Source organism: Schistocerca americana, chromosome 3 (genome assembly GCF_021461395.2).
Source record: "Schistocerca americana isolate TAMUIC-IGC-003095 chromosome 3, iqSchAmer2.1, whole genome shotgun sequence".
Lineage (NCBI taxonomy): Eukaryota > Metazoa > Arthropoda > Insecta > Orthoptera > Acrididae > Schistocerca > Schistocerca americana.
This window is the reverse complement of record NC_060121.1, coordinates 538,038,292-538,064,061: the sequence shown is the minus strand read 5'-3', so window position 1 is coordinate 538,064,061 and position 25,770 is coordinate 538,038,292. Positions and strand designations below refer to the sequence as shown.

Here is a 25,770-nt window from a genome sequence, read left to right as displayed (position 1 = left end):
TTTATGGGGGGAAGGTATCAGTCAAGAAGACGTGTAAAAATCAAATTTTTGGGCCAAATAGTTTTTGTGAAATCGAATGACAAGTGTGTCAAAGCAGTGGGAACACCATGTGTCTGCACAGGCGAGCATTGCAGTGATGACAAAATCTCGCACAGTGCGGAATGCGGGGAGCAAGTGTCTGCAGCAGCAAAAGGGTTAATGAAGAGACAAAGCACTAGAAATTTCAAAAAATTGCATTCAAACGAATAAAATTCGTGAAGTATGGCACTTCAATATTGTTTTTAAATAAAGAAAATATTAAGCGCCGTACAAGGTTTCCACTCATAACCCTTCGCGTAGTAGCCCAACACCTTCACCTTTACGCTAATGCAGTTCGTCTGTCTATATAACTCCTTGAGGACTCTAACACGTCACGCAAAATACTGACAAACACTGTTGGTATGACCACAGTCTAACATATTAGACTGTGGTATGACTATGAATATTCAAGTTTCGTCGAAGTACAATAGGAAATAAACAATTACCGCTGTTCTTTATTGCGAAAAAGCGGTTCGTGAGATTGATACAAACACCTTTCCTTGCTATCGCCTGAATTAGGAGTCTTATTGCTTGTTTGGTATAATAATTTAAAAGAATATGAAGCAATTGGTATAAAGAATGCTTTTTCCAAACTTTCTATAAAAGAAAGTCTGCTATCAAGACATTGCTTTTGTTCTATTACTTTATTTATGACTGAACATTTCTAAAACTGAAGACACTCGTCCATGCTCTGCACTGCAGTCGAGATCTGGCAACGTCGTTCTCTGTTCATTGGCTGACTGTGTTTTGTGACGTCAGATGCGCAGAACGAACCTAAACTCGGCTGCCAACATAAATGACGTGCACTTTAGATTCTATTACTTAAAATGCCTTCGAGCCACTCTCATATCTGTGAATCTAATCTGTATGCTTGGACCTTCATCAAATATGCTCAGGCCTTCATCAACATTCTGCAGTGGGGCAATGTGCCAAATGCTTCCGGGAAATCTGCAAATATGGAATCTGCCTGTTGCTCTCAGTCCATGGTTTGTAAGATATCATGTAAGAAAATGGTACGCAGAGTTTCACACAAGTGATGCTTCCTAAATCCATGCTGATCTAGGGACTGAAGCTTTTCTGGGAAATTCATTATGCTGAAACTCAGAATGTGTTCCAGTAATCTGCAGCGAACCGAAGTTAAGAGTATTGGTCAGTAACTACCTGATGTAATCTGTGACTTGACTGAGGATTTCTTGGTAGGGAGGACACACCATGTTACCTTGGATGAGAGTCATTGACAGAAATAACTTCAGAAATACCCCAGGGAAATTTATTGGGAGTATTGCTGTTCATGTTGACCTAGCAGACAATATTAATAACAACTTCAGACTTTAGGGAGATGATGCAGTTATCTACATCTACAGGTACACGACTAAATTGCAACAGACACTTAAGTGCTTGGAAGAGTGTTGTCAGAACCACATTCACCCCGTTTCTTGACGACTCCACTATCAAATACCATGTGGAAAACATGAACACCTAAGCCTTTTTGCTTGAGCTCTGATTGCCCTTATTTTACTACAGTGGCCAATCACTCTGCGTAAGTGGAAGTCAACATAATAGTTTCACTTTTGGAGGAGAAAGTTGGTAAATGAAATTTTGTGAAAAGATCTCGCTGCAATGAAAAACACCTTCATTTTAAGAATGGTGACTCCCAACTGATGAATCAAATCTGTGACACTCTATCCCCTACTTAACAATAACAGAAAATCAGTTACCTTTCTTTGAATTTTTTCGACGTTCTCCATCAACCTTACCTGCTACGGATACCATACTGTACAGCAACACTCCAGAAGAAGATGGAAGAGTGTAGTGCAGGAAATCTCTTTAGTAGGTTTGTTGCATCTTCTAAGCGTTCTGTCAATAAAATACAGTCTTTGGTTTGCCTTACGAACAACATTTTCTACGTGATAGTGCCAATTCATGTTGTTTGTGATCTTAATACCTCAGTATTTAGGTGAATTGACAACTCTTTAAATTCATGTGATTTACTGCGGAATCAAACATTAATGGATTTTTTTTTTTTGCTTTTTTAGTACTCCTTTGAAGGACCTAACACTTGTTATTGTTTAGGATCAACCCCCACTTTTTGCACCAAGCAGATATGTCTTCTAATAATTTAATGATCATTGAATAAAGTGATTCTTTATATTAACAAAGTGCTATCTGGAAAAGAACTGCACAAATATCAATTCAAATATTGATAAGATTTTGAAGTGGTGCTAAAGCTGACAACTTGATTTAAATTTTCCAAAAATAATATTTTGTACTAAAAAAAAGTAAACACGAAGTATCCAATGTCTCCAATATTAATAAGTGCAATTAGAATCAGGCAACTTATACAAATAATTGTGTATATTCCATGGTCCAGTTGGGAGTCATCATGGAATGACCACATAGGCTCAGCCTTAAATAAAATGGATATACTAGGAAGGTACAGCCAGTCTGCAAAGAAGATGGCTTACAAAACACTTGTTTGTCCTGTTTTAGAATATTGCTTAAACAAGTGGGACTAATACCAAATATGATTAACAAAGGATACTGAACATACACAAAGAATGATGGCAAAAATTTTCATAGGTTTTGTTTGACTCATGGGAGAACATCACAGGAATGCCGAAAAATCAGAATTGGCAGACTTTTGAAGACAGATTGTAGTGTTTCAAGAATTTCAGCGTAAATTTTAGAACCACTCGGCCTTCTACCATCTCGAACACACGATATTTTAGATGTGAAAGTAGGATGATAGAATCCTACATATTGCGCGTCGCATGTTTGTGTGTGCAGGTTTGAAGTTTGTCATGAGAAGACTGTAGACACGGTGGTCAAACGGCACCGACAAGTACTTGTCGGTTGATACTTGGAAGTCATAGTGAAAGAGCAAGGAAGAACTATGGAACTTCTAGGTTATTCTGTGTTAATCATATCAGTGACCATTGTTATACATAACATCAACATTTGAGATTCGGAATTCTGAAAAAACTCTTTCTTGGACTTGCTGGAGACAAGACTTTTTTACAATTTGTTTGTAATAGAGTAATGGTTGCTAAGCCAACTCTCTTCTAAAATGAACTTAAATCTTTTTCTAATGTGAGACGATACAAGTGACTTACAAGAAGTCAAATGTTTAGATGCAAAGTGTGAATTTTGTTCTTTATGAAGCTCATATATATCGGCAGTTGTTGAAAAGTATTCTTCGCAGTACCTAAATATTTCGCAAGTAGAGAGAGAGTCTTTAAGGTTCCTGTAACTAGCATCATTCTTCGGAGACGAAGGTTATAGAGATTCCAGAAGCCGACTATCCAGAGAAGAAGATCGGCTATGTACACCAAGTAAGTCAACTTACATAAGAGAAGTGGGAAGTCTGCACTTACACTTCACATACTCTTAGTCATCAAATCGTTAGAATGTGGAGACCAGTGTGAAAGGACAGAAGAAAACAGGAATTTTGAGACAAAAATGAGATAAGAAGATATCATGTGTTGCCATAGCAACCGAGACGAAAGAATCATTCCAAGAAATTGAATTAAGCTCAAAGTATCAGATGGAGAAAATTTGTGAACGTAAAAAAGGGGAAGATGTAAGAGAGTCACAAAGTTAAAAACCGGAGAGAAGATTTTGATGTATTAGACTAAGAAGAGATACGCCTAGGACGATTTAACCAAGAAGATCCAGTGCGGGGAGTATACAGCTCTAACACACATCACGGGGATGCAGACGCGGTAAACAACCTATATCCACCGCCACCTGCACCACCTTCTGTTCACCGGTGCTGACCTGCAACCACATCTGCCCACCCACAAAGCAAGAATTCTATGCCGGGTGAGCGTGAAATAAAAACTTAATACTCTAGTAAGAAGTGTTACAAAATACTGTGGGGTGAACTTTTACTGTGTAATTGGTATAATTGAAATTAGTATTAAATGCTCACAAGAGCTAAAGCCTATAGAAGCATGGGCAGTATACAACAAGTTAGAGAAGCTTCAGAATCAGCCATGGCTATGAAAATTAGCAAAGAAGGTCCTGACTGGTCTGAGTTAGTAAATCTAATTAAAGGTCAGAGTATACAATTAGGCTTGATGAATTCTCGATTAGAAGATCAAAGTCTTAAATCAGACTCAGTAAATACTCAGTTAAATGATAAATTATATGATCAGAGTACAACTTTAAATGCTCAGAGTGAAGTTCTAAATAACCAAAGTGAAACCTTGAATAGTAAAGCAACCAATCTAGGTTTATTAAGTGCCAACGTTGATGCACAGAGTAGAGAATTTAGTAATCCATTCGAAATCACGGATGCTTTAAAGAATGAATTTAACACGCTAAATGGTAAAGTTGAAAATTGTAAATTAGATTTAAAGAAGGAACTAACTGATTCTTTAAATGTTCATGTAAATCAAATGTTTACTGGCTTCAATCAAAAACAGAAGGATAATTTTCAGGATCTGACAAAAAGATTAGAACTGAATATTGATGAGAAATATAATAGTGTAGAATTAGAGATTAATGAAAAGTTATGATCATTGGCGGATGTATGTAATGCTAAGTTTAATGTGGTAAAGCAGTGATGGCATGCTTTGAAAGAGAACGTTGATAAGCATAGCGAATTAATACTGTCATTCAATCACAAATTACAGGTGTAAGTACACGAGTGGATAACGTAGGAAAAAGCTTTAATGAGAAAATAGCAAACTCTGATATTGTAAATGTAAGTAGTTTGGAAGAACAAGTTGAAGAAATTATAAAAAGAAACGTTACTGAGAGGATAACATCCGGGAATGTGTACCATATGGCTTCTACTGAACTTACTGATACAAGGAAGGGCATAGACGAACTCTGGAGAGAATTCAAATTTATGCAGGAACAAGTAGAAAAACGAGTAACTTCTCCTAATGTGGTGTTAACCAGTGAAGTAGTTACTGATTTGCAATGGAGAGCTCATTCGGAGTTATTGAGACAATTCCCTAAATTTAAGCCTGATGGAGAGGTACATCTGACACATTTCTTCAAAAGGTCTAACCAAGCTTTACACTGAAAAATTGGGACGATTCTAAAAAGATTGAATTTGCTGTGGATTACCTTCTAGGAGAGGCCTCTGAATGGGGAACAGTAACTATTGAGAACTTTTCCTCGTGGGAAGACTTTCAAACAAAATTTATCAAGAAGTACTGGTTGGCACTTGCTCAAGTGAAGTTAATATCAGATCCATGGGATCCGGGCGGAGTTATAGGGATGTTAACGTTCTGAGTTAATGGGCGGAGTGATGACCATCAGATCCCTGAGTTGTTTTTGGTGTTCCTTCTATAATAGTTTTCCTGCACCAAATTCCTTGCAAATTTTAAACTATTCTATCATCTATTTATAAAATCTTAAACTATCCTATAATCTTATAACCTAGAAAATTGGATAGGACAATAAAATTAAAAAAAAAAAAAAAAAAAAAAAAAAAAAAAAAAAAAAAAAAAAAAAAAACAATCCAAGAGAATCACAGAATAAGAAAGAAAGTGATATTGGCATAAAATGAAATGAATAGAGTATTTCATGTGTGTATAAAATATAATATAATACGAAGAGCTAAATAATATTTTACAGTAGCATATGGATTTTTTATATTTTGTATAGAATATTTGATACCTTCTATGAGGTGTGATGTAAATGGGAGGGTTTGTATCAATTTTGAAAGGGATGGGTATCGTAAAGCATGATTTACAACAGCAGATAAATCATGACTAACACAAAACACACACCACACTTTTCAAACAGCCCTCACAAAACAAGTGTGCATGATTCTTAATCACTTGCCATTTCCATAGGGTTGCTAAGATTTCCTTAGGGGACCTCAAGGGTGAAGGTGGGAATGTCCATTCCGTAGGAGATGATTTAACACCAAACCTCCTCCGGCGTCTCACTCAAGTACCTGCGAGGTAGGGATCCTGGGGATGCAGGGTGGGAAGGGTTTCCTGTCTTTGGGGCTATCTTCTTTCTCTTCTTTGATCTTAGCAACCATTTCTAATTATTTCCTTTCTTACTTCTCATTTGAGGACTTATCTATTTTTCCCCTCTTTCCATATTCACATACTTCTATCACAGAAGTCCTTCCTGGTTTCCGTGGTTTACATTGAGTGTACATAGGAAGGAGGCATGAATAACGAAAACAAATAAATAAATAAAAATAAAAAGATGGAAGCAAAATTGGAGTTAAACATGATGCTTATTTAAGAAAAGTCAGTATAATAAATACTCTGGAAATTGAGGAATAGTATGATAACAGGACTTGAATTATAGGTAGACATAGTACCTACCAGAGTATAGACGTTGAGCAGTAGAGGAGGACTCTAGGGATTAAAGGATGTATTAAGAAGTGAATGTGAAGTGTAGAGTAGATATGTAGCTTTACCAGAAAATACTTAATTATACTATACATAGAAATGTATACTAGGGTAGTGAACCGTGAGGCCTACTCAGACAGGATGGGGGGGGGGGGGGCGTTCCTGGCATTTACTAAGTACAAAGGGCAGGTGTACCTATGTGGAGATAGGACGACCTGTGGCCTAAGAAATGGGAATGTTTTATAAAGGGGCTTGTGTCTGTGTATGTGCAGATGGATATGTGTGTGTGTGTGTGTGCGCGAGTGTATACCTGTCCTTTTTTCCCCCTAAGGTAAGTCTTTCCGCTCCCGGGATTTGAATGACTCCTTACCCTCTCCCTTAAAACCCACATCCTTTCGTCCTTCCCTCTCCTTCCCTCTTTCCTGATGAAGCAACCGTGGGTTGCGAAACCTTGAATTTTGTGTGTATGTTTGTGTGTCTATCAACCTGCCAGCGCTTTTGTTTGGTAAGTCACATCATCTTTGTTTTTAGATATATTTTTCCCACGTGGAATGTTTCCCTCTATATATATATATATATATATATATATATATATATATATACCCACGGTTGCTTCGTCAGGAAAGAGGGAAAGATGAAAGGATGTGGGTTTTAAGGGAGAGGGTAAGGAGTCATTCCAATCCCAGGAGCGGAAAGACTTACCTTAGGGGGAAAAAAGGACAGGTATACACTCGCACACGCACACACATATCCATCCACACATATACAGACACAAGCAGACATATTTAGAGGCAAAGAGTCCTTTTTTCCCCCTATGGTAAGTCTTTCTGCTCCCGGGATTGGAATGACTCCTTACCCTCTCCCTTAAAACCCACATCCTTTCGTCTTTCCCTCTCCTTCCCTCTTTCCTGATGAGGCAACAGTTTGTTGCGAAAGCTTGAATTTTGTGTGTCTATCGACCTGCCAGCGCTTCGTTAGGTAAGTCACATCATCTTTGTTTTTTTATATATATATATATATATATATATATATATATATATATATATATATATATATATATATATAATGAAATGTAAAATGTTATCATGTGTGATATTATGTACATAATGATTATGTATAAAATATCATGTGTTCGAGCTGAGGGGGGAGGGTGAGAATTTCGGCGTAAATTCTAGAACCACTCGGCCTTCTACCATCTCAAACACATGATATTTTAGATGTGAGAGTGGGATGGTAGAAGCCTACCTACTGTGCGTTGCATGTTTGTGTGTGCAGGTTTGAAGTTTGTTGTGAGAAGACTATAGACACGGCGGTCAAACAGCACCGCCAAGTACTAGTAATCAAATCATTAGAAGATGTGAAGTGTACTCACAAAGTTGCAAGGACTAGTATTGATTGAAAAATGTAGAGACATTCCTGAGCCCCCTATGTTTCACTCCTGTATGGATCTTTAAGACAAAATTTGATTAATTGCAGTACACAGAGAGGCACTTACATAGTATTCTTCCCGTGTTCCATAAGCAGCTGTAATGGGAAAAACATTAACGTGGTACTGTGCTAAGTATCTTCTGCCATCAATTCATAGTGATTTTCAGAGTATGTGTGTGCATTTAGATTTCGCTTCCTAATTCTCGTGTTTAGTGGGAAGATGTTACATTTAATTTACTGATTCTGTTGGAAGACTCAGAAGCTCTCTGTTACTTAACAATACAGAAGATAAGAGGGAGGAACACCTGTTTAAGTGGTAATGTTGATGAAACAGAAAGCTGCTTTGCAGGGAGGTTGTTGTAGAAATAACTTTCACATAATAAGAAATTGTTACCTTTATGGTGAGGACATCCCAATCCCATATCTTGAGGTTATATGAAATAAGACTAACAGGGAATCCTGAGCATTTAAAAAAAAAAAGATATCACAAATGGGCACAGGTATGTCTGACCCAAGGCTGAGAATCATGAAAATGCTGAAAAACCTTAGACAGTGCATACTTGAAGATAGGTGCACCTTAATAGATGAAGGGCAGCTTAGAAGACTTCAAAAACCAATGTTAAGAGAAGAATCAAGAAATATATTTCAACCCCCATGTATCTCTCCTGTAGCGGGATGAAGACGCGATTAGACTAATTACAACATGCACAGAGGCATTTAAGCAGTCATTCTTCCTGTGTTCAATACATAATTGAGGAAAAAATCCCTAAGAGTGGTATAATGGGAAGTACCCCTTCTATGCACTTCACATTGGTTTACAGAGTATGTATGCAGATTGCAGGGATTCTTACTATTGTTACCAGTCAATGTGAAGATGGTTCCTTTTATAAACTGATTCACACATCATGACACAATTTTCTGTTTTATTACTTTTGCTATTTAATTAGTAGTTTACCGTGATCTACATGGTCAAAAGTTTTTATTAAGTATTAAAAGATAATAAAAGTCTGCAATTTTTTATTTTGATAACATGAATATTTTTCAGGCAAAGAGACAACTGCCATATCAATTGAGAAATTTATGAGGCCAGCTGCAAGTCTATTGACAAGTTACGCTTAGTGACATATACTCTACTGTAAATAGATCATTGTAAATAACTAACTCTTCTATCACCCTCCCTGCCTCATGCCTTCTCCTTATCCCCAGGACCCATCTCTGATTGCTGCTCTATCAGATGCAGTCACAGTTGGGCTCTAGCGGCCTGAGACAGTGGCCGTGTGTACGTGAGCTGTGCTTGTGTGAATGTGTGTGTGTTTTCTACTGCAGAAGAAAGATTTTATCCGAAAGCTTTAATATTTTAGCAGTCTTTTTCATTGTGCCTGCTTGTGACTCAACATCTCCTCTATAAGGTGAGTAGCAATCTTTTCTTTCCATATTGTTGCTACTGTAAAAAATTGACCATGGAGGCAATAGAGAGAAAGGAGACCACAGACAAAAATTATTCTAATGAGTAGCTATAAATTTTGTCTACTCCCATTTCTTGTGAAGAGACATCTCCATTGAGTATTGAAGTGCATCTGGGGAAAGATCTATCTGAAAGGCTGAAGGTATATGTACTGCACTGACACAAAGGAACTGGACTGCTCGCATTACTATGGAATTGTTAGCTATCGCTTATTAGTGTGTAAGGCTACTTTTATCTCACAATGTCCACTTACGCTGTCACAAGTTTCATCAAAACTGATCAACTTTGTGATACTTATGAGCAATTTATGACTGAAATATTTGCTGTCTCCTGGGTGAGTCCTCTAATCGGCTTGAACAAACTTAACAATTTGATACTGTTGTCCTACTACAACACTGTAACTAAGCAATGAAAGTACTCATTCAGTGCATGGAATATGCAGACTGACTACTTTCAATAATTATATTAAGGCTTAGATCTCATCAAAATTCTTGTAACTAAGGGTATGTATGACACCAAGGACTGTTAACCAGTTGCAGAATTTCCTTCTTTTTCACATTCATCTTCTGCCTATGTTCTGTACCTACTTTCAAAGTCTGCTGCACCTTCCATATAGTTTCATCTACTTCAGACACCTCTCCTCTTCATTTTTATATCCAATACCACCATCATATTGAAAGTATCAGAAAATTATCTGATAAAGTTCTTTTTCTACCAGCTCTCGTGACAGCTGTCATTCTGGATCTCTTGCCTGGCCCTGTATCTCCAAATGCGCCTAAAGGACAGATGTCTTCTCTTACTAGTCATGTTTGGTCCCACATCATGTTCAATAATACCAAGAGACTGTCACTGAGCTTTCTCCAGCATTAACTCTTGTCTCATGCACTGTGCAGCACCACTCTATTAATAAGCCCATAGTGACTCCTATACTTTTCATCCACCACTGTCAGTTAATTACTGGCCTGGCTAACACTATAATCATCATGCTTCTAGCTCCAACAAAATTTTTCCAGTTCATCCTGTAGTTTACCACAGCTGAAGAAGAAACAATCAACTTCCAGTTTTTATGTAAATAACTCCATTATCGTGTCACATTCTCTGGTAGAACACTATGAAATTCCTAATGTGATCACCACATTTTTTGCGATGAACATAAAGGATAATTAACTTGTACTGTACCATGGCACAAAGCTTGAACTTTCTGCAGATGATACACATATATGAATAACAAATAATGCCATGTTTCTTATGAAAAGACACACAATGAAATACAGAGAGCTCACAATTATATGGTTTGTAGATTATCCACACAGTTCATGGATTGCTAAAAAAACAAAAACAATGATGCCTATGAACAGGGTCTTGAGCAGCTGTGTAATAAAGACACAGTGAACCAAGTGCATTTGGTAGAGAGAGACAAGGTAATCAAAGAACCTGATATTACACATACTGAGGCACTGAAATGCACTAGTCTGCTATTTGATTATGTAGAACACAATTCATTTGACTATACCAATATTTTGATTCTCCAGAAAATAAGAACCTTTATCAGTGGAAAAGCGAATGAAAAAAAGACAGAAAAACCAGTGAGTAAAATGTGACATATAGTATGTTTTATAAATTCAACGAACAGTAAGTTTCGGTAAAAGACATTTATATTTTGTATTATCTGTGTTTTTCAGTTGTATGTGCACAATTGGGTCTGTACTAATATGGAAAATTAAATCTTGCTGTATTTGAAAATATAAACACATCATTGCAGGCAAATGGCTTATCATTCCATTTTTGGTAAGTCTAAGGTGCGCATTCATTATATTACTTCACAAGGAACTCCACAACATTTGTATGTAACTAGTTGAACAATGAAATAAAGCAAGTATGTAACAGTCATTATTACTATTATATACAATTAGGAGCAAAATCTAACTCTACAATGACTTCATTAGTTTAACTTTAGAACAGAAAGGAGTCCAGTACAGGATTACAAATGTAATTAACAACCACCAGACTCATCAGATGACATTAAATATCTTTATGTTATGATGTGCATAATACTCAATTAAACAGCTACCTGTTCCTGCTCCACAAAAGAACATCCTTCCACACACTCTTAAAATTTATTTGTCAAATCATAATATAAAAGATACCATGATTATAATATTATCCCTGGTCATTAGTACTATAGTTCTCCCCTTGTTACCTGTAAAAGTTTTTTGCTGCAGCACAGGAATTCAGGATTCTGTCATTACGCCACCAGCCACAAAAACAATGTGAAGCACTTTTGTGATGAACAACTGTGAATGCTGGCTGAACTGATGGTGTCTGTTAGGGAAGAAACTGAGTTTAGGGTAACTAAAGTGGCAACAACACTGATAATTGTAATTCATTAAGAGTCTTGAGGCAACGGGGAAATCATTTGGTGATGGATAAGGCAGATACGATTGACGCTATCAAAGAAAAAGTAATCCTATGGAAAGTTCATGACATGGAACATTTCCAGTAACTCAAGACAACCATTTGCGGACAAGACATGACTGACTAACATTTCAGTACTTGAAACATTTCGTCACAAATCCTCAAAGAGATTCTAACACATTGCATGACGGATGACAGATTTCGATTTATTTATCAGACTGCCCTAATTTTTTGCTGCTAATGTACCTCATTAAGTATTTCTCACTTGAGCTGATTGACAAAGTGTACCACCCAGATCAATGATCATTTTGTTCCATCCAAGAATTTACAATTTTTTTTATAAAATGTTATCCCAAGAACAATATCCTCAACTGCACAGAGAAGCTGAGAAGTTATTTCAATGTTTTGTTCAGCATGTAAGTGCAAACTCTTTTTCTCTGTTATGATATTGACAAAATCCCACCAACATTCAGGTTCAACATATTTCAATCTGCATAACTCTATGTCTTGACTTTATTATGAACCACAGTTCCAGATGTATCTCACATTCTAAAATCGAAATGTGTATAATTTATAAATTTCATAACTTCATCCTAAATGTCAGTATGTAAATCTTTTTGTAGTTCTGCTCATCGTACTAATACAAACTATGGTATTTATTTAACCAAGTAGTAAAGCTAATCCCATTGGCAGAAAAATAAAAAGTTGAAATTAAACACATGTGATAAATCCATCCTTATAAAATAGTGACATTCCATTTACCTTGAAGCTTTCTTCTTTCTTGACGAAAGTATTGTCATGTTCACAAATTTCATGAACTGCGACATCCTCTTATCTTCTTCACCTGTTTATAAATAGTCTTTACACCACATCTGCCCAATATATGGCCCTAAAGTCGGATGCTGGAACGGTGAATGGCAAACTTCACTTACTATGAGAATTCTAGGAAAATGTAACTCATCTATAAAGGAGACTGCATACAGAACACTCGTGTGACCCTTCCTGGAGTACTCTTCAAGGGTTTGGGATTCCCACCAGGTGAAATACAAGGAAAAACGCCATAGCAATTCAGAGGAGTGCTGCTAGATTTTCACCAGCAGGTTTGATCAACATTCAAGTATTAAGGAAATGCTGCAAGAACTCAAATGGGAAGAAAAAGTTCTTTTTGAGAAACACTTCTGAGAAAGTTTAGAGAACTGGCATGGCGACACTGCAGAGTGATGATACTGCCACCAACATACATCTTGTGCAAGGAACGAGAAGACAAGATACGAGAAATCAGGACTCGTACAGAAGGATACAGGCAGTCGCTTTTCCCTCGCTTCATTTGTGAGTGGAACAGGAAATGGATTGATCAGCAGTGTTACAGGGTATACGCTGCCAGGCACCATATGGTGGCCTGTCGAGTATGTATGTATACATACAGGAAGAATGCATTTCAAGTATTGCATCAACATCCAGTGATCTACAGCTTTCATATTTGTCATGTGTGTTATGAGCATATTAATGGCATCTCTTTTCTTGCTTGGGCGATGATCTGAAAGCTTGTGCAAGTACTGGCATATTTGTGTCAGTCTATGATAGTCATTGTGGTCCACATTCTCACCTTTCCTAATAACCATCATGACTAGACAGGCTAACTGTTGCTTCTTTCCTATCTCCACAGTAAACGTTGACAAGGGGATCGTCTATGTGTCTTAGTGAGCTGTAGTGCTGTTCCTCACTGTGGCTTGACATGATGAAGGTGTCATCAATGTACTTGTGCCACAGCTTATGTTTACAATGCGGTAAGTCCGGTGCCTGTCTTTTAAAATGGTTGATGGAGAAATTGGCAACCATCAGACTTAGTGGAATACCCATAGTGATGCCTTCCAGTTGTTCACTGAAATTGACTTTCCACATAAAGTAGCTCATGGTAAAACATGCATGACGTGGCTTGGTGATGTCTGGTGGAAAAATTGAACCAATGTGCTCCAAAGGGTCATTGACTGGCACTTTGCTAAACAAAGAAACTGTATCAAAGCTGACCAGGATATCATCTGGTAAAGTTTTAATTTCTTCAACTTCTCAATGAAATGACCTGAGTTCTATTGTACCTGAGTACTCATTGTTCCCTAGAATGCATTCCAGGTGTTCTACCTTGCATTCAAGGTGTAGTGGCTAACATATTCAGCTTGTGCACATTAAGAACTTATTGATCATACCTCTTTCTGTCCTGAGTGATGATTTGAATGTTTACAATGGTATCAGTCCATGCAAGTCGTTTTCCATACAAGCTGCGACCCAAGTTCTCACCAATGCAGAAGCCCTACCACCTCAGCTGTATGGGCTGCCAAAAATTCACAAAGACGGCATACCATTAAGACCAATGGTAAAAGTTCATGGCCCACTGGCATATAGCTGGCCCCTCTGCTTCAGCCAATATATATCAGTCTTCCTCATGCATGGCTAAGGCAGAGAGGCCAAGTGTTTCACTAGTTTTTAGGTAAGCCAGTAACATTTGTCATTGGTCTTAATGGTACACCAGCTTTGTAATTTTTGGCAGCCCATACAGCTGAGGCAGTAGAGCTTCTGCATTGGTGAGAACCTGGGCCACAACATGTACAAAAAATGACACACATGGAATGACACCTTCACAAACATACAAATCATCACCCAAGTCAAAAAGTGGTATGATTACTAAATTCTTAATGTGCTCAAATTAAATATGTGAGCCACAGCACCTTGGATGCAGTACGGAACACCTATGCATTCTAAGGAACACTTGAGTACTTCTCCAGTTATATAAGAAGTTTCACAAAACTCAACATCAAATGAAGTAACGCATTGGAAAAAGAAATCAAGGATACAGCCTTTCTGCCATACATCCTCTTCTGATGTACAGAATCCACTGTATATTGCATAAACACAGCATAAAGACTATTTCCAAACTGATCCAGAAAATCAGACGTGGTCTCAAAATGGCAAAGGAAGATGGGGACCCCACTTGCAATGTCAGGAGTATACAATATACCCCGAACCCGTGGAAAACTTTATATTGGAATGACTGGATGATCCATAAGTATATGGATTATTAAACATAAATGGCATTGCACAACATGACAGGTGAAGAAACTGATCATGATGTACAGCCAACTATGTAATAAAATTCTCTGACACACAGGTTCTCGATGTGGAGAAGCTCTACTACACCCATTGTTTTCTGGGAAACCTTTGAAATTTATGAACATGACAACAGTTTTAACAAGAAAGTAGAAAGACCCAAGGTAAAGAAATCCTGGATTCCTGTTTTGCAATGAACAACTACTGCACAAAATGAGGGAAGAATTACACTTGTAATGAGCACCCAGGGAAAAGCCCTCAGACGGTAGCGGGACACATACATATAATGTGCCAGCAAGGCGTCAGGAAAGGCACTAAAGAAATGTTGGCCAAAGATCCTAAGATAGAAGCCAACAGACAATTCAGCAACAAGTATTCAAAAATAGATCAACAATTTTGTACTGTAATGCTACTTAGGTAATTTCAGTGTACTGCCCTTAAACAAAATGTGAATACTTCTGTGAGTGATAACAGGTGTATGAGAGAATGATCTTTTTGCTGGATCTGAAGATGTTAGTAAATTTAATAATGAATAAGAAAATAGGAATGTGGGTAAGCTACTATAAGCAGCACAGTGAATGCATTATTGTAGCCAAGACAGATACTAAGCCCATACCCACTACTGTAGTATAAGTTCATATGCCAACTAGTTCTGCAGAACTCCTCACGGGACATCACCTTAACGTAGCACTATCACGCAGGAGAGAAGGTTTGCGTGCTCTGGATCCGGAGGGCTACGCCGGCAGTAGCGTAGTTACCAGCAGGGTCACCCATGCCGGACAGGCCAAAGGGGAGGAGCCAGATGAAGTGTGTACCACAATGATCTGTCATTGGCCTGTCTCCTATCCTATCCTATCCTATCCTAAACCACTCCTTTTTCCTTATCATTATCAACCCTTGCCAGGGATATGGCGAAGTCCTTAAGGCAGCTACAATGGAGAATATCTTTGGTATGGCGCAGCTGGTGGAGGAGGCACCCTTTCCCCCCTAAGGGCAAATGAGAAGTGGAACCACTGTCTTGTGGTGAAGAGGGATCTTCAAAGGCTGAGGGAGTAAACCCTGAAAGAAAATCCTCAGATGCGTTAGGCTTAGCAAGCCAGCAGACGAGAGAAAGTTGTTATTGTATTCAATCAAGGAACGAGCCTCAGATTAAAAATATCTTATGTAGACAGCACTTCTTGTACCCCTGCAACGAATGACAGCTCTTCACAGCCTGAAGAAAAACCAAGGAACACAAGAAGATACACTAAACAAGAACAGAAAACTATAACCCGACAAAAAATGAGCTGAGAGTGGGAACATTAAATGTAATAACCTTGACAGGAAAGACTGAAGAGATGTAGACACGATGGAGAGGAGAATTATTCATATCCTTGGATTGAGTAAGACCAAGTGGAAGAAAAAAATATCTAAATTGCTGATATGTGGGTACAAATAATACTGGCAGGGTCACAATAAAGAGGCAAAATATGGAGTGGGATTTGTGTTTCACAAAGACATTGACCCATTTACAGATGTGAGCTTTGTAAGTGGAAGGATAATTAGAGCAAGAGTGAACTTGGGAAAGAATAGCTTTACTATACTCCAGGTGCACGCACCTCAGCAAGGGTGCAGTGAGGAAGAAAAAACGAAATTCCTTGAAGAACTGGAAGACCAAGTAAGAGAAGATAACATTATGATAATTGGGGATCTGAATGCTCAGATCGGCACAGACAGAAATGGATATGGGGTGGTGATGGGCCCTTTTGGATACGGAAGACAAAATGCTGAGGATGAAGAAATTCTAAATCTGTGCATAAGGAATCATCTTTTAGTGAAGAATACATTTTTCAAGAAACAAGATAGCCATAAGATTACTAGATATGGCTGGGATGGCAAATCTAAGACAGTTATAGACTATATACCAATGCACAAATTAAGTAGAGGAAAAGTTAGGGACACTAAAGTCATACCAAGTGAGCACTTGGATAGTGACCGCAGGTTACTAGTAGCTGATCTAAATTACAAGAGGAAAAGTTTGAATGCTGTACAAAGAATGACAAAAATTAAGGAGTGGAAGTTGAAAGAAGAAGAAAATAAGAAAAGTTTCCAAAATATAGTAGCACAAAAATTGCCAAAAACTGAAAGGGCTAGTGTAGAGGAAGGGTGGAACCTATTTAAAACATCAATAGTTAACAGTGGTGTGCAGATATGCAGCAAAACAAAGGGTAAAGTGAAAGACAAAGAAACCAGTCGGTGAAAAGATAGAGTAAAATACTCAATTAAAAAATGTAATATGGCAAAGAAACACATGGAGTTTGAAAAAAGAAATCAGAACCAGGGGCTGGTGCCAAAAGATGAACACAAGGTGACAACACTGGAGAAGGAATACCGACAAAAGAAACTCCAAGCAAAGAGAATTGTGAAAGAAGAAAAGGAGAAGAGTTGGGAAATATTTACCCAGAAACTAGAGCAGGAGAGCAAAGGGAACCATTATCAGGGACGTGGAAGGTATCAGAGAAGAGATGAAGAATTATTTTGAAATCTTACTGAATGAGGAAGGTGCACAAGAAAGTGACACCGAAGTCATTGAATTAGAGGAGGAACAGGATCCAATCTCTTGGTTAGAAACTGAGAATTCCCTGAAACAGATGAAAAATAGGAAGGCAGCTGGAGTAGATGAGCTGACAGCGGATATGATTAAAGCCACAGGAATCCATGGAATACAATGGTTACATCAGGTGCTGGGGATGATAAGGAAAGAAAGCAAAGTGCCAGATGAATGAAAACAGAAATTGTAAAACCATTGTTCAAGAAAGGTAGTAGAAAGAAATGCACCAACTACCAAGGAATCACACTGGCTTAAGATAATGGAAAAGATCATAGAAAAAACATCGAGGAAAATTCTAGAGCACCAATTAGAGCAACAGCAGCATGGGTTCAGAAGTAATAAGGGAACAACAGATCTCATTTTCTTCCTCCATCAGTTAATGGAGAAGTATTGGGAAAAAAGGAAAGGACTTGATAGTAGTATTCGAGGATTTGGAAAAAGCATATGACAGAGTACCAAGGGATAAAATATGGGAATGTTCGTGATTCATTAATTTAAAAAGTCCAAATGGCTGTGAGAGCAGTGTACAAGTAGGAGGTGGAAGATAAAAAAAAAAAGACAAAGAGAGGTGTTCAGCAAGGCAGTTCGCTCTCCCCCTTACTCTTCATTACACTTCTGGACACAATCATGAAAGAAATCAAGGAAGAAGAAAATGAAGAGCTCAATGCTTTTGTTTTTGCTGATGACTTCACCATTTGGGGAAAGACGGAAATGGAGGTTCAGAGGAGACTAGATTACTGGAACACAAAATTTAAAAAAATCAAGTTAACTGTGAGTAGGAACAAGACAGTGGCAATGAAGATGAGCAGGAACCCACAGCTTTTCAAATCATACTGGAGGGGGAGAAGGTAGAATGTGTGAAAAGTTTCAATTATCTGGGTAGCATCATATCATGTGGTGGAAGTTCCAAACTAAAAGTCTTAAACTGAATAACAAAGTACAAAATCTAATCTGGGACAAGGAAGTTTCTCAAAGAGCCAAACAGACCATGTATAAAACTTATCTCCTGCCAATGATGATGTATAGTCTAGAGGCTTGTGTCATAAATAAGAGAGGCAGGGGTCAAATACAAGCACGTGAAATGAAGTTCCTTAGGTCAGCTCTACAAAAAACTAGGACAGACAGAGCCAGGAATGATTATGTAAGGAGAAACCTGCAGGTGACATTGATTACAGAGGAGAGGATGAGTGCTTTGAGATTGAAGTGGTTCAGTCATGTGAAGCGAATGCACCCGACTCGAACACCACGCCAATATTTGGAGATGGAGGCACCAGGAAGGAGATCTATTAGGCAGCCTAGAAAGAGATGGACCGACCAGGTTAAGGAAGATCTCAAGAGGAGAGGAGTAACATGGGATGTAGTGGAGAGAGAAAGGCTATACCAGGACAGAAACCAATGGAGGCACATTGTTCACCAAGTTCCTACCCAACTCGCTGGAAGGAAATCCTGATGATGATGATGATGATGACGAGCTCTGCAGATGATGAGGAGATTCAAGAAATGTATGATGAAATAAAAGAAATTATTCAGATTCATTATTTAATGGCAAGTCAGAGATTTCAGAATCAGATTTTAAACTGTAAGACATTTTCAGGGGCAGATGTGAACTCTGGGAACAATTTACTAGTTATGAATTGTAGATTAAAACTGAAAAAAAAAAAATTTTAAAAAAATGTAGGACGTTAAAGAGATGGGACCTGGATAACTTGAAAAAACGTGAGGTTGCTGTGAGTTGCAGAGGCAGCATTCGGCAATGACTGTCTAGAATAAACGAAAGGAATACAGCAGAAGAGGAATGTGTGGATTTCGGAGACAAAATAATGAAGGCAGTAGAGGATCAAATAGGCAAAAGGACAAGGCCTAGTAGAAATCCTTGGATATCACAGGAGATACTGAATTTATTTTGAAGAAAGGAGAAAATATAAAAATGCAGCAAATTAAAAGGCATACAAACATCTAAAAAATGGCACTGACAGGAAGTGCAAACTGGGCAGGAAGGAAAGGCTTGAGCACAAATGTAAGGATTTAGAAGAATATTACATTACAGGAAAGATACATACCACCAACAGGACAAGCAGCTGTATGAATATTAAGAGCTTAGACAGAAAAACCGCATTTCGAAAAGGGGAAAGTTGAAAGTATACAGTGGGTCTATAGATGAACTTTAAGGCAATATTTAAGAGAGAGAGAGAGAGAGAGATATGAGGACACAGCTGAAGATGAGATGGGAGATATGATACTGCAAGAAGAATATGACATAGTACTGAAAGACCTAAGTTGAAACAACGTCCCTGGTGTAGACAACAGTCTGCCACAACTACTGATAGCCATGGGAGAGACAGCCATGGCAAAACTATGTATAAGACGAATGAAATACACTCAGACTTCGAGAAGAATTCCAATTCCAAAGAAAGGAGGTGCTGACAGGTGTAAATATTACTGAACTATCAGTTTATAACTCATGGTTGTAAAACACTAAGACGAATTTTATAACTGGTACAAAAAACCGACCCCTGGAGAGATCAGTCTGAATTCGAGAGAAATGTAGGGACACATGAAGCAATACAGACCCTATGACTTGTCTTAGACCAGTGTTCTCAAACTTTTTGATAACATGAACCCCCCCCCCCATTTTTTCGGAAAGTGATCTGCAGGCTCCCTTGCAATGCTATGCAAAATTTCACACAATATTTAAAAAAATGTGTTAATTAGAATTTCCACTGTAAAAAATTAAGAAAAATAATGTTTAAGTAATTTATTCTAAAGAAACAAGAGTATTGCCTAGTGAGTGAAATTTCAATTGAAAATACAGCAACAGTATAGTAATACAGAAAATACAGCAATGCAGTACAGTATGTACAGTACCTAGAAATCAATGTCATTTTATTTAAAAAATCCACCTGATGAACAATGTTCTGAAATTTGGGGCCACTAATGTGTGGAATTAAATTCTCTGTGCCTTTCCATAATTCCACTGAAATCTGGAATAAGTTTTGCCACCATCAATATTAGGTCTGAATCCACATTAAGACGATTTCATTTTGCGGTTTTGATACTGCGAAGAGCTGGAAAGGTCTACTCAAGTAACTAAGTGGTAGGCAAAGGCATCAAATGTTGCAATGCCTTTTTAGACAACTCTTCATACTCACAATGCATATGCAACCAAAAGCTATGAAGTTCCTTTTCCTTGAAAACATTTTCCCATGAAGTATTGCAGGATAGTTGCAATAGCTGTTCTTGTCCTGTGTCAGAAAGATTTCACTATTACTGAAAGGATCTTCAATCTAACAAATTACCATGTTGAAGAATAGAGAAATATTCTCAAAAACTTACGGATAATGCTATCAAGTGTCTTACAAGTGTTCTGCACTCCAGCAGAGAGTTATTCACCCAAAGAATTGACAAAGTCTCCGAGCAGAGGAAATGATGAATCGTTATTGTTCCGTACTCATACTGCCCACAGCTGCAGTTTCTTAATTGTAGCTTCAACTTTATGCTCAACTTGCATTATGTTAACATTTCTTCCTTGCAGGCCTGAGTTAAATTAACAAGGAGAAAATATCTATGAACAGACCACTTTACACAACCAATCAAAATCACACAATTTCTCACTTGAAAAACACTGCTGCTTGTCTAAAAGAAACAAGTGCACTTCATCACGCAGCTCAAAGAAACAAAATAGAACTTTCCCTCTTGACAAACAATGCACTTCAGTATGTCAGAAAAGTTGAGTGTGTTCACTGCCAATTTCTTCACATAAAACTGTGGAAAGACGGGAATTTAAAGAATGTGATTTACTGAAATTAACAAGTTTTGTAACTTCAAAGAGAACACATTTGAAATCCATGGGCATTTTTCTCGCTGCTGAATCTTCTCTATGTATGAAGCAATAAGTACACTACTTCTGATGTTAAAGGTTTCAGTCGAGCCATTATGTCTGTCTTCCAACCTGCAAAAGTACCCTAACAAAAGAAGTATTTATCTCACTTGAAGTAGTCTTTTATAATGGCTGACCAGCTTCAAGGCAGAAATTTAGTAAAGTAAGGAAACATTTAAACGTACAAATGTAACAAAACACTTCAATTTTTTGGAGTTGCAGACCCCCACGGGTCCGCTGACCCCACTTTGAGAAACACTGTCTTAGGCAATCATTTAAGGAAAGGCAAACCTATTTAATTTTAACCTAATTAGTAGAATTAGAAAAGGCTTTTGACAATGTTGTCTGGAATCCTCTCTTTGAAACTCTGAAGGTAGCAAGGATAAAATACAGGGAGCAAAAGGCTATTTACAACCTGTAAAGAAACCAGATGGCAGTTATAAAGTGGAGGGGCATGAAAGGGCAGCAGTGGTTGAGAAGGGACTGAGACACAGTTGTAGCCTAACCTCGATGTTATTCAGTCTGTACATTGAGCAAGCAGTAAAGGATACCAAAGAAAAATTTGGTGCACACTTTAAAACTTTATGGAAAATAAATAAAACTTTGAGGTTTGCTGATGACAACATAATACTGTCAGAGACAGCAAAGGACTTGGAAGAGTTGTTAATATTGAATATAGATTTAAGTGTAAGGGAGTATTTTCTGAAGATATTTGTCTGAAGTGCTGCCATTACGGAACTGAAACATGGACAATAAACAGTTTGGACAAGAATAAAAGAGGTTTTCAACCTGTGATTCTACACAGGAATGCTGAAGCAGGAAAAAAGATGGATAGTTCACGTAACTAATGAGAAGGTATGGAACAGAATTGAGGAGGAAAGAAATCTGTGGCACAGCTTGGCTCAAAGGAGGTATCAGTTGATAGGACATCAAAGCCTCACCAATTTAGTTCTGCAGGGAAGAGTGGGGGTAAAAATCATAGAGGGACACCAAGAGACAAATACATTACTCTCTTAGCAAATTTGATGTTTATGTAATTGATTGATGGCTTTATGCACAGCTGGTGTAGATTATACTTAACAAACAGAATGCAAAAGGTTGTGCTGAATAACTCAGAAAATGTCAGAAAGATAGAAAATTTCAATGACTAGGGAAAGGGGGGAAATCACAAAAAGATCCAACAAGGTTCAATTTTGGATCCACTTCTATTTATTGCATATGTGAATGACCTTCCACTTAAAGGCCAACAAGCAAAATTGGAACATTTTGCAGATGATACTAGTGTTATAATAAATCGAATTAGAGAGAAAACAACAGAAGAGTTGGTAAATGGTATTTTCCAAAGAATTATTAAGTGGTTCATTCAGTTCTGTACAACAAACAAAGTCATATCAACAATTGATGTGGCCCATGAGCAGGATTCAGTAAACAGAGTAGAATGCTCCAAATTTTTTGGGTGTGCGTACCAATGAAAACCCGAATTGGAAGAAGCGGCGGTGGTGGTGATGATGTCACTCATGGAAAAATTCCTGTAGTAGTTGGTGTTAGAGCTGCACCTTTTTTAGATTGAAGTCAGCTGATAGGTATACCTGCTTGAAGGAAGTCCCTCTAACTAAGGGCGCACCTTCTGAGGATGCAATGTTTCCAGGTGGAGAAAGAATTAGCATATTTCATCAAAATATAAGAGGGATTAGAGATAATATTAGTGAACTGCTTATAGATGTTGACTCTGAAATTATTGGTAAATCAGAGCACCACTTACATAATTTGACAATTCAGAGGCTTCCTTTCCAGGATATAAATTAGTTGGCTGTTTCTCAAGGTGTTCCTTGTGGGGTGGGGGAGTGACTATGTACATCAAAAACAGTATTCCATTCGAGTCCACAGACGTATTACGACACTGCACCGAACAGATATTGTGCAGGGACAGTTGAATTTAGTGAAACTGAACTTCTAATTTTTGTTGTTTACAGATCCCCTAACTCTGACTTCATGACATTTCTGCTCAACCTAGAGGGGGTTCTTGAATCACTTTGCAGGAAGTACCAGAAATTAGTTACGCTATATATGGTGACTTCAATATTAATTTTGTATATGATGGTGCAGGAAAAAGGATGTTGGTAGATCTCCTAAACTCATTTGATCTGATGCAGATTGTGTTTTTTTCCAACTAGGGTGCAGGGGTATAGTAGCACAGCTATAGACAATATTTTTACCCATTCTTCATTACTAGATGGGCATTCTGTTAGTAAAAGTGTGAATGGCCTTTCAGACCATGATGCACAAATTTTAACACTAAAAGGCTTTTGTACTCAAACCAATGTCATATTTAATTACAAACTATGTAGGAAAGTTAATCCAACAGCAATAGAGAGTTTTGTCAAGGAACAAGAGTGGCAGGATGTTTATAGTACCGATAACATAGATGATAAATACAATGTTTTCCTTAACACATTTCTCATGCTCTTTGAGAGTTGTTTTCCATTAGAATGTTCTAAATGGGGCACTAGCAGTAACAGGCAGCCTGGATGGCTGACAAGTGGGATAAGGATATCTTGTAGAACGAAGTGGGAATTGTATCAAAATGTTAGTAGTAGTCACAATCAAGCTACAGTAGCCCATTACAAACAGTATTGTAAGGTGCTTAAAAATGTTATTAGGAAGGCAAAGAGTATGTGGTAGGCAAATAGAATAGCTAATTCACAGGATAAAATTAAAACCATATGGTCAGTTGTAAATGAAGTGTCTGGTCAGCAGCACAAGGTCAATGATATAAACTCAGTTGGCAGTAAAAATATTTCTATTACTGATAAAATCAAATATATGTACAGTATTGAACAATCATTTTCTGAGCACTCCAGGTGAATTAATAAAAATTTAGTTTCTACAGGAAATCATATAACTTTCTTGGCAAATGCCTTTCCAAGATTTATGTCTGAAATACTCCTCTGTGATACAGTGGAGAGGGAGATTGAGTCAATAATTAAATCACTGAAGACTAAAGGCTCTCATGGATATGATGGAGCATCTAGCAGAATATTAAAGTACTGTGTTGCACATGTTAGCTCTGTATTTAGGCATATTTGTAATTTTTCCTTTAGGAATGGCCACTTTCCTGAGCAGTTAAAGTACTCAGTGATAAAGCTGCTTTATAAAAAGGGAGAAAGGGATAATGTAGATATTTTTAGACCTATTTCTATGCCATCAGTGTTTGCAAAAGTTACTGAAAAGGCTATGTGTGTAAGGATAATTGATCATTTTATATCACACGATTTGCTATTAAATGCACAGTTCGGCTTTAGAAGTCGTTTAACAACTGAAAATGCTACATTCTCTTTTTTCTGTGAGGTACTGGATGGGCTAAACAAAAGGTTTCAAACACTTGCTCCAGAACTTGGACCATTACAGAATACAGGGAGTGGCTCACAATTGGTTCAACTGTTACTTTAGCAACAAGCAGCAAAAAAGGTCATTATTCACAATGATGATAACAGCTCTGTGATGTGGGGCCTGAGTAGAGTACTGTCAAACAGAGGAGGGGGGGGGGGTGCCCCAGGGATCAGTGTTGGGGCCACTCCTTTTCCTTATTTATATAAATGATATACCCTCTCGTATTACAGGTAACTCTAAAATACTTCTGTTTGCTGATGACACTAGCTTGGTAGTAAAGGATGTTGTGTGCAACATAGGCTTGGTTTCAAATAGTGCTTGTAGAAAATAAACTAACACTAAGTCACAGTAAGACTCAGTTTTTACAGTTTCTAACACACAATTCAACAAAACCTTAAGTTTTAATTTCACAGAAAGAGCATATGATTAGTGAAAATGAACAGTTCAAGTTTCTAGGTGTTCAGATAGACAGTAAGCTGACATGGAAAGCCCACGTTCAGGATCTTGTTCAAAGACTTAATACTGCCATTTTTACTATTCGCATGGTACAGAAGTGAGTGATCATTCAACACGAAAATTAGTCTACTTTGCTTATTTTCATTCACTTATATCGAACGGTATTATATTTTGCGGTAACTCTTCCCATTCTGAAAGGATATTTTTGGCTAAGAAACAGGCGGTTCAAGCAAAAACTGGTGTAAGTTCATGTCGATCCCTGTTCACGAGTATGGGTATTTTGACATTGGCCTCTCAAAAAATATGCGCTTTCAAATTGAAACTGAAGAGTTTCCTCATGGGTCACTCCTTCTAGTCTGTTGAGGAGTTCCTTGAAAAATTAAGCTGATTCTTATTGTATTGTTGATTGGGTTTACTTAAGCTTATGGACTGACTTTTTTCGGGTCCAGAAACATATATATATATATATAAAAAAAAAGCAATCTGACTCATTCTGCTTCATTTTGATAAGAGAATCGTTCAAATTATCTATGGAATGTGTAACTAACTAGCTAGTTAAATGCAAGCAGATTCAGAAGGATGTAGGTGTAGGTTGCAGCAGTTATTTGAAGATGAAGAGGTTTGCACAAGATACAGTAGC

The 25,770-nt window shown here is 37.7% G+C and overlaps 1 long non-coding RNA gene across 1 annotated transcript in view; it reads right to left on the bottom strand.

Moving 5' to 3' along the window:
• The window catches only part of LOC124605172, a 49,189-nt gene that overhangs the window by 21,798 nt on the left and 1,621 nt on the right, over positions 1-25,770 (bottom strand). The gene's annotated exons all lie outside the window — the stretch shown is intronic.